The 11990-nt window shown below is 30.8% G+C and overlaps 1 long non-coding RNA gene across 1 annotated transcript; it reads right to left on the bottom strand.

Annotated features, from left to right (window-relative positions):
* Positions 1 to 6450: 6450 nt before the first annotated feature.
* LOC141721702 (uncharacterized) lies at positions 6451 to 11267 on the bottom strand. The gene is made up of 3 exons (XR_012574827.1): positions 11168 to 11267; positions 6862 to 6946; positions 6451 to 6581 (listed from the first exon to the last, which is right to left on the bottom strand). It is a non-coding gene; the product is annotated as an uncharacterized LOC141721702 (long non-coding RNA).
* Positions 11268 to 11990: the final 723 nt, after the last annotated feature.

The following is an 11990-nucleotide window of genomic DNA, read 5'->3' as shown; positions in this document are numbered from 1 at the left end:
AATTGAATTATCACAATCCCGTGTTTAGTTTCGTTGTTTTGTGTTTCTATTATCACTTGATCTCATTTTAGGGCTTTGTATTTCTCATTTCTAGTATGTAATTATTTCTTTTATCACTTATATTTAATACTGTCATGTGTTATATTGTGATCTATCCTTGTAATAGCAATACCAGTTTTGATTTTTAATCCAAGTTTATTTCAATTTAGTGTAGTTTTGTTTGTTTGCTGAAATAATTAGTTTTTATTTTATTTCTGTGTGTATATCTATGTTTACAATTACGCCGTTTTATTGAAACTCAGTTGTTGTTTTACGCAGAGGAATTATGGCTTAATCTGAAGCTACACCTGTTGTTCCGAGTAGCGAGTTATTGGAATGGCCTAAAAAGGATAAGCACATGTTCTTAAATGTTGTGTCTCGTGTTGGTGACCTTGTTCGCACTATCAAGTATGTGGTTTATTATTTAATTGGAAGAAAGTATGTCAAATATGTGCTAGTTGTGATGAATTTATTGCTAAATGGTGTTTTATTTTATGTTTACAGGTTTTATACTGAAGGTTTTGGGATGAAGCTTTTAAGGAAGAGGGATATTCCGGAAGAAAAGAACGCAAATGCCTTTCTCGGGTTTGGGTAACATCATAAGCATCAAAACCTCTACTAATAACCGTATCACTACCAATATACATACTACTAGTAGTTTGAAAATCAAAACCCCTACTACCGTTCCTCTCGAAAACTCTCAAACTACTTTTCACAACTCTCGAATTTGTTTCAATAAATATATTTCAATAAAAAAAGGAGGTCCATTCGAAACAATAATTCCAAACATTATCTCAACATCATTATCAACTCGAATAATACCTAATTTCATATCATTGAAATTTTTCCATCGATATCACAACTTAAATTATTAAAATAATACATCACGCAAATTATTAAATTTCATACTAGAATCGAGTCTTACTTGCTTAAAACCGGTTTTTCATGTATGTAACCCTCTAATTGAGTTTTGTCATATATTACCATCCGTGTAAATCCACGCAATCACCGTAACTTATTGTGCACCTGATCCCGAACCCAGAATCATTGCGAATCAATTATAGCTTTATTAAATATTAATATAACAAATTTTCTTGATATTGGGGGTTTTAGGTATTTACCAATAGTGTATGTACTAGAGAAGCAGAAGCTGTAAGAAAAGCAGAAAACAGAAAGCAAAAGCTGGGCTAGACATGTGTACGCGTGTAAGAAAAGCCTAAAACGCTATTTGGTCTACCGTTTAGGTTAAAATGCCAAATAAATAGCCATTTGATCTCTTTTTTATTTATATATATAAGAAATAAATGGTAAATGAAGAAGCGTTAAATGGAACATGAAATAGTATTAAAGGCTTAGATGCTACATACTATTTCTTTGAATTTTATATAAAAATAAAAACAAAATAAAATGCGAAACGAAGCTATGTCTAGGCCTTAAACGCTAGATGAAGTCTTGTTTTCTTTCAAAATATTGTTTTATATCACGTGTTTGTTTAATTTATTTTAATCCTCTAACCCTTGTTTTGCATAGTGAAGCCTGTTAAACTGTAAATGTACAAAAACTATTTTCAAACAAGTAAATAGCTCAGGTAACTAACACAGCTGTCATCACTGAGTAGTACTTAAAACTAATAACAAAATATTACAAGAAAATGAGCACTAAAGTCTACGTCATCAAAATCAAAGTATACGTACAAATATTCTTACATAAAACTTCAAGGTCTTGATACAAGAAAGTCGTGAACAGTGGCTTGCTTAAAACAAAACAAATAGTCTACTATGCATTAAGATCTAGTTAATGTCTACATCAAACTTCTTTTCCGCTGATAGCGTTTCTATATTCAATATTGAGGAATGTAAAACACACTTGATTCTCCTGTTGAGTCCTTGGACCTTCAAAAAAGTGAAAATGTGCATTAGTTTCAATTTCATCAACTCCAAATGTATAGTTCTTCAATGAAGATCACAAAGCTAACAAAAAAAAGATGCATATATGAAATGCATAACTGAGAGGTATGATAAGAACTACAATTATAATTCATCTAAATGATTAGGATACTTATTTTAGTTACACACAGGTTAAAGTTGCTAAAAAATTATAACAAACATTTCTTCGTGCATATCTATAACAGTAAAATTACAAGCGACAATAAATTAGATAATCAATAACATCAATATACAAACACACACACTTAAACACTTAAAGTTACGCTTACTGTCATTTCTTCATGCACTTCTGCCTATCAGTTTCACAATTAGGAGGATTTTAAGTTCTTTTTGAACTTCGTTTACCCCGAAAAGTGTAGAAAGCTCCATACTTCCCAGGACAGTCCTCGAACTCGGGTCGTGGGAACTCTGGTCATGCGCACTCTGTAAAGACACAACATCCGTCACACCATCAGATGCAGTAGGAATGTAGAGGTAACTGTTAGTGTTTGTGCCCTGGAGACAACACTGTTATGTTTTGTTTATGACATTTAGATTTTTTATGTTTATGTTTTATCGGTTATTATTTTTAATAATTCATTAAGTCTTAATTTATTGTGATATAAATTTTAGATTAATAAATGTCCTTCGAATATGATATGAGTTCTATATCTCTAAGTACGTGACTTAGAAATGTGATTATGGGAAAATATCCCTAATCGGGTATTATTATTAAGGGATAATAATAATGCATTAAGACTAGTGTATTCGTTGACTAATGATCATATCTCATTAATCATAGGTATAGTGATACCAAAGCCGAAAACACAGGCATATATAAATATACACGGTGCTGGATAGACTCAGTGTGAGATTCTACAGGTCTGTTGTGTCATAAGTAATTCTCACAGTGACGATAATGTAATGGTCCTTCGACTTGAAATCATTATATTTCTATATGATGATTCATATAAAAGTGGAATTCGACTAGATTAGGAATCTTGTGAGAAATATGTATGATCTAGAAATGATTTAACCCTTTTAATTTTGGAGGGATATTATTGGCCTCTTGGGTGAGCTAGACCATGAATACGTGGTGCCGCGCTCAAATGTTGATTTGAAATTAAAGTCTATTCATTGATCAAGAAAATATGGATTAAACCATGAAGAAGATGGCACATAACATGCCCCGAGTTTAATCTATAATATTTGGTTGACGTAATTATAATATATTATACATTATTCATGAAAGGTTTAATCGATCACCAATTTAATTATTATTACTTGGGTAACATTGACATATTACTAGATGTCGCTCATTGTTTATATTTAAATGTGAGATATTTAAATTATTAATAATAACCTATAGGGTCGCACAAAAAAAGCTTGGTGGAATAATTAATTCAATTTTTGATTTCAATTTGAATTAAAAAGGTAATTCGAATTATTTCTTATTAATTAAGTGGGATAAATGAATTTCAAATTTGTATATTATTAAATTCAAAATTTAGTTGTTATTTGATAATTGAGTTAAACTTAATTATTAAATAAATAGAATTTCAGATTTAATAAACTATAACTTGGATTAGGGCTACATTTTTATTAGATAAAAACATAAAACCCTCGCAGCTAAAGGTGAGAGAGAGAAGGGGAAAACAAGTCCTTTCTTGGTGCTAGCACACGCTTCCTCTGTACCGGCTTTCGTGTGGATACCTCTACGACGTAGATCGTTAAGGCGGGATAGGTGATAATCGTAAAACTCTTTAAGGTAAATAGCTCATCCACGAACTTAATATTGCTTTTCGCATGGATCCTGTGGTGAGTTTCAGTTTTATTTATTATTTCCGCTCTGTTTTTATACCCCGAAATCCAACATTAACATGCAGACTATATGATGGAATAGAAATCTCCCTAGTTAGACGTACAATAGGCCGGTAAGAACGATGCATATGAGGAGGCTTCTCAGTGAAATGCTGATCAATAAGACGCAGCTCATTGGAAGGCTCCTCGGTAGGAGGGTGCTCAGTACGAGGCTCGGGAGTAGGAGTCAAGCTAAGATCAAAAAGAGGAACATTTGAAAACCTTTCCAGAATCTCACGATTGTGATGGATGTGACTACATGATCCCGACACATGAACATAAATGGTATCAGCAGGTCATCCAATAGAAGCATGTATAGGAGGATCCCGATCATCTCCAACGAATATACAAATTTATGGAACATGTTTTATCCAATCGAAACCATGAAACTCATGTTTCTTGTTTCAAGTTGTTTGCGGTTTATCCGTTTCCACCAAGTTTCTTGAGAAGGTTGATTAGGTACCCAATTGACCATAATGTTGTGGAGGTTGATATTGATTTAGAGTTTGATCGTTACCAGCCATTTAATTTGTATACATTTAGTTCTAACACCACACAGAGACTAAAGTTAAGGGCACCTCTTGATTTCGGTGATTCATTAGGATCAGCTCGTGTATGGGTGTTACCCGTTTTGAAAACTTTGCATTTGATATGCCCTCCCCATATCTCCAACTACAAGTTACCTGTTTCTTGTCTGATATGCTTGCCTGCTTTAACAACTCTGTGTCTTGATGGTGTCGAGTTGCCAGAGTCGTTGTCATCTATGAGCTTGCCTGTGCTGACAACTCTTAATTTGAAAAGGTGCAATTTGTGCTTACTCTTGTAGTGAGATACAAGAGTAATAAATTTCATACAACAAGGAATGCAAGCATCAAATAGTGGATCTTGGGGCACTGATTAATTTATTTCGGTGGGAGGCATATATAGCTTTATTGTTTTTTTAACAAGTATATAATAACTCCATACCCTAGGGCACAATTAGGTTTGAGATTGAATTATTCGTACATAGCTTTTAATAATGTTATGCAGATTTATGCACATTGATAACCATATATACTAATAAAGTGTAGATAAATGTCAACTTGAAAGGTGGAATCAAACCTAGATAAATGAAGATCACAAATTACTCCATTTTACATTACAAATGATGAAGTCCGAATCTTAAGAAGTGTCCAGTTTAATTATGAAGCAAACACATAACCCGATGAGTATTTTAATCTTACGAGTAACAACTGTGTTCATCAATGACCAGAAGAATCATGTGACATTAATGTAGCTTCCACTAGAAGGCTTTAGAACGTCAAAATTTTAACTTCTTTGGATTCTTCTTCACGTATAAATTTATTATTTCCTTCAATTATCTAATTTGGTTAATTTCTACTCTCTTGTCCGGAAAATTTAGAAGGTGGTACCAGAAATATTGGCAGCGGTCACGGTGGGTGGTATATGTTGTTTTTGTGAATCTATGCATTTCCGTTTTTTTCAGCGAAGTAATACCAGCACGATGTTATTAGCTCACTACAACAAATCTGGCCATTTACGACGGTTTGTTTGAACTGAAATCGTCGTAATTGAGCCATTTACGACGGAAAAAAATCGTCATTTTTGGTCGAGTAGTAAGTTCGTTTTTTCGTCACAAGATAAAATTGTGTCGCAAGTTAGGAAGTAGGGCCCACAAAATCAATAAAATAATAAATCTACTTACGACGAAATATATCGTCGTAACATACCAAAATATGACGAAAAATAACATCGTAAGTTTTGTACTTACGACGGAAAAAACGTCGGATATTACTTTACGGGACCCACTTTTAATAAGATAAAACATAATTTTATGACAGAAAAATACGTCGTATTTTAGTAATTAGGGCCTATTTATGAGGGTATATGTGATGAACGACCATCGTAAGTTTGTATTTTCAGGTTTAAAAAACAAATCTAGCCGGATTCCGGGCACTTTCCGGCAACCCCAATTCAACTATTTGATAGATTTCTTCAACATCTAATTTTATAAATAGATAGATTTCTTCAAAAGATGGACTAACGATATAACATTATGCTACAGATATAATACTCAAATAAACTTCAACTAGGCTCTTGATCCTTAAAATTCACACCATTAAACATACAAAACTGGCAGCTTAGTCTGAATGTTACATGGGCAAAGTATTATATTGTAATAGTGTATAGTGCATAACTGTCCAAAAAACAAACTGTATACATATATAATTCAAATGATTTTATTTTTTTTTATTGTGGGCACTTGTCGCCGCACATTAATAATATAACAAACAGAAATTTCTAAATTTAATATCTAGCTCATATGTATTTCCAATGAAAAATAATAGAAGCATATGAGCATGTGCGACGACGTTCACGGGGAAAAAGAATAGCTTAGGAAGGCTCAACTCGAAATCATTGAACCCATCATCCTGACCTTTGTAGAGAGTAAAACTGAAAAAGCTACTATGATATACAATTTACATTTTATACGAGAACTAACCTCATGTATGTCTTGAACACTGAGATTTGCATCAGCAGTCTACTGAAATAGCCTCATTTTGTGGCAAGGGAAATAATTGTCAAAGCTATCGTTGGCCTGGACCTCTAAGAGCTGATCTTAACCGGGGTCTTTAAATTTCTGGCACCATTGTAAAGGCTAGCACCATACCAGCATTGATGAGCACTTATATTTCGGTGTCATTGTGGGTTGAAAGTATATAATGCTACATTCTTGGATTCGCATATGCCTGAGTCCTTGATATGGTTCAGCAAGTAAATCGAGTCGTTAAGACAGCAAAAACTGCACAATTTTTCTGGTATAGGTAATAAGCATCCAAAGTGGGGAAATATTAAAAAAGATCAAAGTGTTAATGTTGCATCTAAAGAATTTGAAAATATAGTCAAAACTATGGGCATTTGTTTGTAGAAGACCTTATTCAGGAAAGGTTATCGGAAAACCAAAATAAATGACATAAGCCAAATATTAAATGTAGATAGTGCATTTGCAATCATATAACCAAAAATGACTGCATACCTTCAAATTTATAGCATATAAGATGAGTAACTTTGTTTGCAACCAACGGATTTAAAAAATTTGCTCCCATCAAACTAACAATTGTCTGGAAAGAAAAACAAAAGTACACTACAAGAAAACAAGGCTAAATACAACCGATTAAATACAACCGGGGTCAAATTCAACCCCTTTCGGTTGAATTTAAGGGGTGCGGCTAAATTCAACCGCATGCGGTCGTATTTAATTACGGTCGTATTTATGCGGTCGAATTTAGCAACAAATGTGACCGTATGCGGTTGAATTTAGCCGTACTCCTAAATTCAACCGCATTCGGTCGAATTTAGCCTTACCAAAAAAATGGGTATACGGTTGAATTTAGCAGTACTCCTAAATTCAACCGCATTCGGTCGAATTTAGCCTTTCCAAAAAAAAGGGGGAAATTTTCCCGCCAGCGTTTTTTTTGACACTCCTAAATTCAACCGTTTTCGGTCGAATTTGATATTTTGAAATGACAGGAAATTTCCTGAACTTTTAAAACATTGGTTGCAATAGTGGGGGAAATTTCCCGCTTTTTTAAAAATTGTAATTTTAGTATAAATCAATTGTATTTATCTATTATGAATGCATTCGGTAATATTAATCATTTTCGGAATTTATTTTTTTTTAAATAAATTATTTAAGTAACTTATTAACTTTGTACAAGTTATTTGCGAACCGAGCTGTTCACGAAACAAATATTAAGATTTATATATATTTTAGTGATATGATATAAATTTTAGAAAAAAAATAACGTATTTGGTTTGCTATTTTAACAGTCAATCAGTAGTTTGACCACTACTTTTTGCTAGTGCTTAGTCCCAAACTAATTTTTTGTTTTTTTAAAAAACATATTTATGAATAGTCCAACCATAAGGATGTCAAGACCTATATATTTTAGTGATATGATAAAAATTTTAGAAAAAAATAAATGTATTTGGTTTGCTATTTTAACAGTCAACTAGTAGTTTGACCAGTTATCCTTACTAGTGTTTAGTCCTGTACCGATGTTTCTATTTTTAAAAAAATGTTTATGAATGATCCAACCGTAAGGATGTCAAGATCTATATATTTAAATAATCTGATAAAATTTTTAGAAAAAAATAAATGTATTTGGTTTGTTAGTTTAACAGTCAACTAGTAGTTTGACCAGTTATTTTTACTAGTTATTAGTCCTGTACCGATGTTTCGATTTTTTACAAAATATTTATGAATGATCCAACCGTAAGGATGTCAAGATCTATATATTTTAGTGATATGATAAAATTTTTAGAAAAAAATAAATGTATTTGGTTTGCTATTTTAACAGTCAACTAGTAGTTTGACCAGTTATTCTTACCAGTGTTTAGTCCCGTACCGATATTTCGATTTTTTAAAAACTGTTTATGAATGACCCAACCGTAAGATATCATGATCTATATAATTTATTGATATGATAATTTTTTCAGAGAAAAATAAATGTATTTGATTTGTTATTTTAACAGTCAACTAGTAGTTTGACCAATACTTCTTACTAGTGTTTAGTCCCGTACCGATGTTTTGATTTTTTAAAAAATGTTTATGAATCATCCAACCGTAAGGATGTCAAGATCTATATATTTTAATGATATGATAAAAAATTTAGAAAAAAATAAATGTATTTGGTTTGTTATTTTAACACTCAACTAGTAGTTTGACCAATACTTCTTACTAGTGTTTAGTCTCGTACCGATGTTTCGATTTTTTACAAAATGTTTATGTATGATCCAACCGTAAGGATGTCAAGATCTATATATTTTAGTGATATGATAAAATTTTTAGAAAAAAATAAATGTATTTGGTTTGCTATTTTAATAGTCAACTAGTAGTTTGACAGATACTTCTTACTAGTGTTTAGTCTCATACCGATGTTTGAATTTTTTACAAAATGTTTATGTATGATCCAACCGTAAGGATGTCAATATCTATATATTTTAATTATATGATAAAAATTTTAGAAAAAAATAAATGTATTTGGTTTGTTATTTTAACACTCAACTAGTAGTTTGACCAATACTTCTTACTAGTGTTTAGTCTCGTACCGATGTTTCGATTTTTTACAAAATGTTTATGTATGATCCACCCATAAGGATGTCAAGATCTATATATTTTAGTGATATGATAAAAATTTTAGAAAAAAATAAATGTATTTGGTTTGCTATTTTAATAGTCAACTAGTAGTTTGACAGATATTTCTTACTAGTGTTTAGTCTCATACCGATGTTTCGATTTTTTACAAAATGTTTATGTATGATCCAACCGTAAGGATGTCAATATCTATATATTTTAATTATATGATAAAAATTTTAGAAAAAAATAAATGTATTTGGTTTGCTATTTTAACAGTCAACTAGTAGTTTGACCAATACTTCTTACTAGTGTTTAGTCACGTACCGATGTTTCGATTTTTTAAAAACTGTTTATGAATGACCCAACCGTAAGGATGTCAAGATCTATATAATTTATTGATATGATAATTTTTTAGAGAAAAATAAATGTATTTTAATCATTAGATCTCAATAATTTTAACAAATAAAGTATAATTAAGTATAATTCTAAATTTCATCGTACACTTTTGTTAATGGAATTTATCATAAAATTGATCAATTTTTTTTTAATAAAATAATGAGTTGTTAAAATAAATTATAAAATTATAATCTTTTATGAAAAAGATTAACAAATTATAATATTTTTTTAGAAATAAATTATAATCCTAAATTATACCGCAAACTATTTTCGGTGGTTTATATGTTAAATCAACCAAAATCTTCATTTCATTTGTTTAGTACAATAACTAGTTGTTAAATATATATTTTAATATTTATAATAATATATTATTTTATAATAAAATGATTAAATAATCATAGTATTATAATTTTAATTTTCATAATGTAAAACTAAGTGAAACAAATATAAATTGACACTCCTAAATACAACCGATGACAGTTAAATTTAGTGCCATGTCAGCGATCCGCGTGATTTAGATCCAACGCACCTAATTCAACCACTTAAAAAATAAACTAAAGGTTGATTTTGCATTTTATAAAACTAAACTATTAATAAACTAAAATAAAACCTCCCCCCACCCCAGCACCCCCACCCCCCACCCCTCCCCCCTTTTCCCTCCCCTGCTCTTCCCCCGCCCCTCCCCTGCTCTGCTCCTTTCCTCTTCTTTTTTTTCCGGCTTATTTCTTTCTTATTCCGGTCAACCTCCTTTTCATCATTTACCAATCCCCTTCTCTTCTATTTTTCTACAACTCATATAAACACGAGCATCCCAAAATCCATCTTTTATCTTTATTTTCCGAACAAAAAATTAGGTGGGTCTTTGAAATTTTGTGTTTTAATTTCGTTTTTGATTATGAGTTTGTGTTTAGGAAAGTTGGAGGAGTATGTATATGAAAATTTCGAAGTGCAAACTTGAAATTTGTGTAAAATCGAATTTGGTATGATTTTTGATTCATTGTTTTTTTCTTGATAATTGTTTTATGTTAATATAATTGTTGATAATCAATTGTATACGTTATTAGCTTTGTTTTGTGATATTAAGCGTCGAATTTCACAAAGATTAATATGATTTTGAATTTGGCCGGAAAAGTTACCATTTTGATCGGAAAATGAATTATATCATTGATATGTTATTGTTGGGGTCATTTTGGGATTGTGGGAACGATGTAGACTAATTTGATGTGTAAAATTAAACCGAAAAATTCAATTTTTGGCAACATCGGAGTTATCGGAATGGTTGCCGGATTTTTTGAAGCTCGTCGGAATTTGAAAATTTTCCGGCGAGATTTTTTTTTAAAATCTGGTGCTCGTTAATTCGACCGTATACGGTCGAATTTAGAACAATATTTTCAATCATATACGGTCGAATTTATATTTTAGGCGGACTTTTCAAATTTTTTTAAAAAATTCAAATTTTTGGGCTGGATTTTCAATTTGAATTGAAAAATTAAATTTGACTGAATACGGTTGTATTTAAGCGGTTGTATTTAAGCGGTTGTATTTATGCGGTTGTATTTAAGCGGTCGTATTTAGTATAAATACAACCGCCTTACTAAATATTACTCGAGCATTTACAACCGGTCCAAAAACCGGTTGTATTTAGCTAAATACAACCGGATTCGGTTATATTTAGCTAAATACAACCGTTTTTTTACCGGTTGTATTTAGCCGTTTTTCTTGTAGTGGTAATAGATACACACCACGGGTTAATTTATATACCAAGTGCCAGACAATTTACAATTTAGTCATAATAGTAGCTTTAGACCATAATGTCATCTAGATCTTGGCGTTGGTATCCATTCAAGCACACTACTAATGACTTGGCACCAGGAATTCCTTTTAAATCTCTAATAGGTGTGTAGATACTCGATCATGATATTGTTTTATATTTAAAAAGTATTTTAGTTACATCAATCAAAATAAATATGCTAACATAATCTATAGTAACATAATATATGGTAACACCGCCCTCAAATGTTCAGTTAGGCCATCTATGGCGTAGTGTATATAAATTATAAATTTATATAAATTATAAATTTATATAAGTTATTTATTATTGATATAAAATTAAATTTATTTATAATTATATTATATTATACGATTTTGAGTATGAATTTCAATAAATATATATATATTAGTGATATAACTAAAATTTCATATCAAAATAATTTCATTTAGTTTGCCATTTTAAATGTCAAATATCAGTTTGACTAGTACATTTAACTAGTGTTTATTTCTGAATTTGTGTCACGATTATTTTAAAAATATTTCTCAACGATCCAACCGTATGGATGTCATATATATATATATATATATTAGTGATATAACCAAAATTTCATATCAAAATAATTTTATTTGGTTTGCCATTTTAACAGTCACGCATCAGTTTGACTAATACAACTAACTAGTGTTAAATCCTGAATTGGTGTTTCAATTATTTTAAAAATAATTTTGAACGATCCAACCGTATGAATGTCAATATATATATATATATATATTAGTCATATAACCAAAATTTCATGTCAAAATAATTTTATTTGGTTTTCCATTTTAACAGTCAAGCATGAGTTTGACTAGTACACCTAACT

The sequence above is a fragment of the Apium graveolens genome, chromosome 1, assembly GCF_009905375.1.
Source record: "Apium graveolens cultivar Ventura chromosome 1, ASM990537v1, whole genome shotgun sequence".
Classification (NCBI taxonomy): domain Eukaryota; kingdom Viridiplantae; phylum Streptophyta; class Magnoliopsida; order Apiales; family Apiaceae; genus Apium; species Apium graveolens.
Note: the sequence above shows the minus strand (reverse complement) of the source record. Positions and strands in the feature narration are given on the sequence as shown.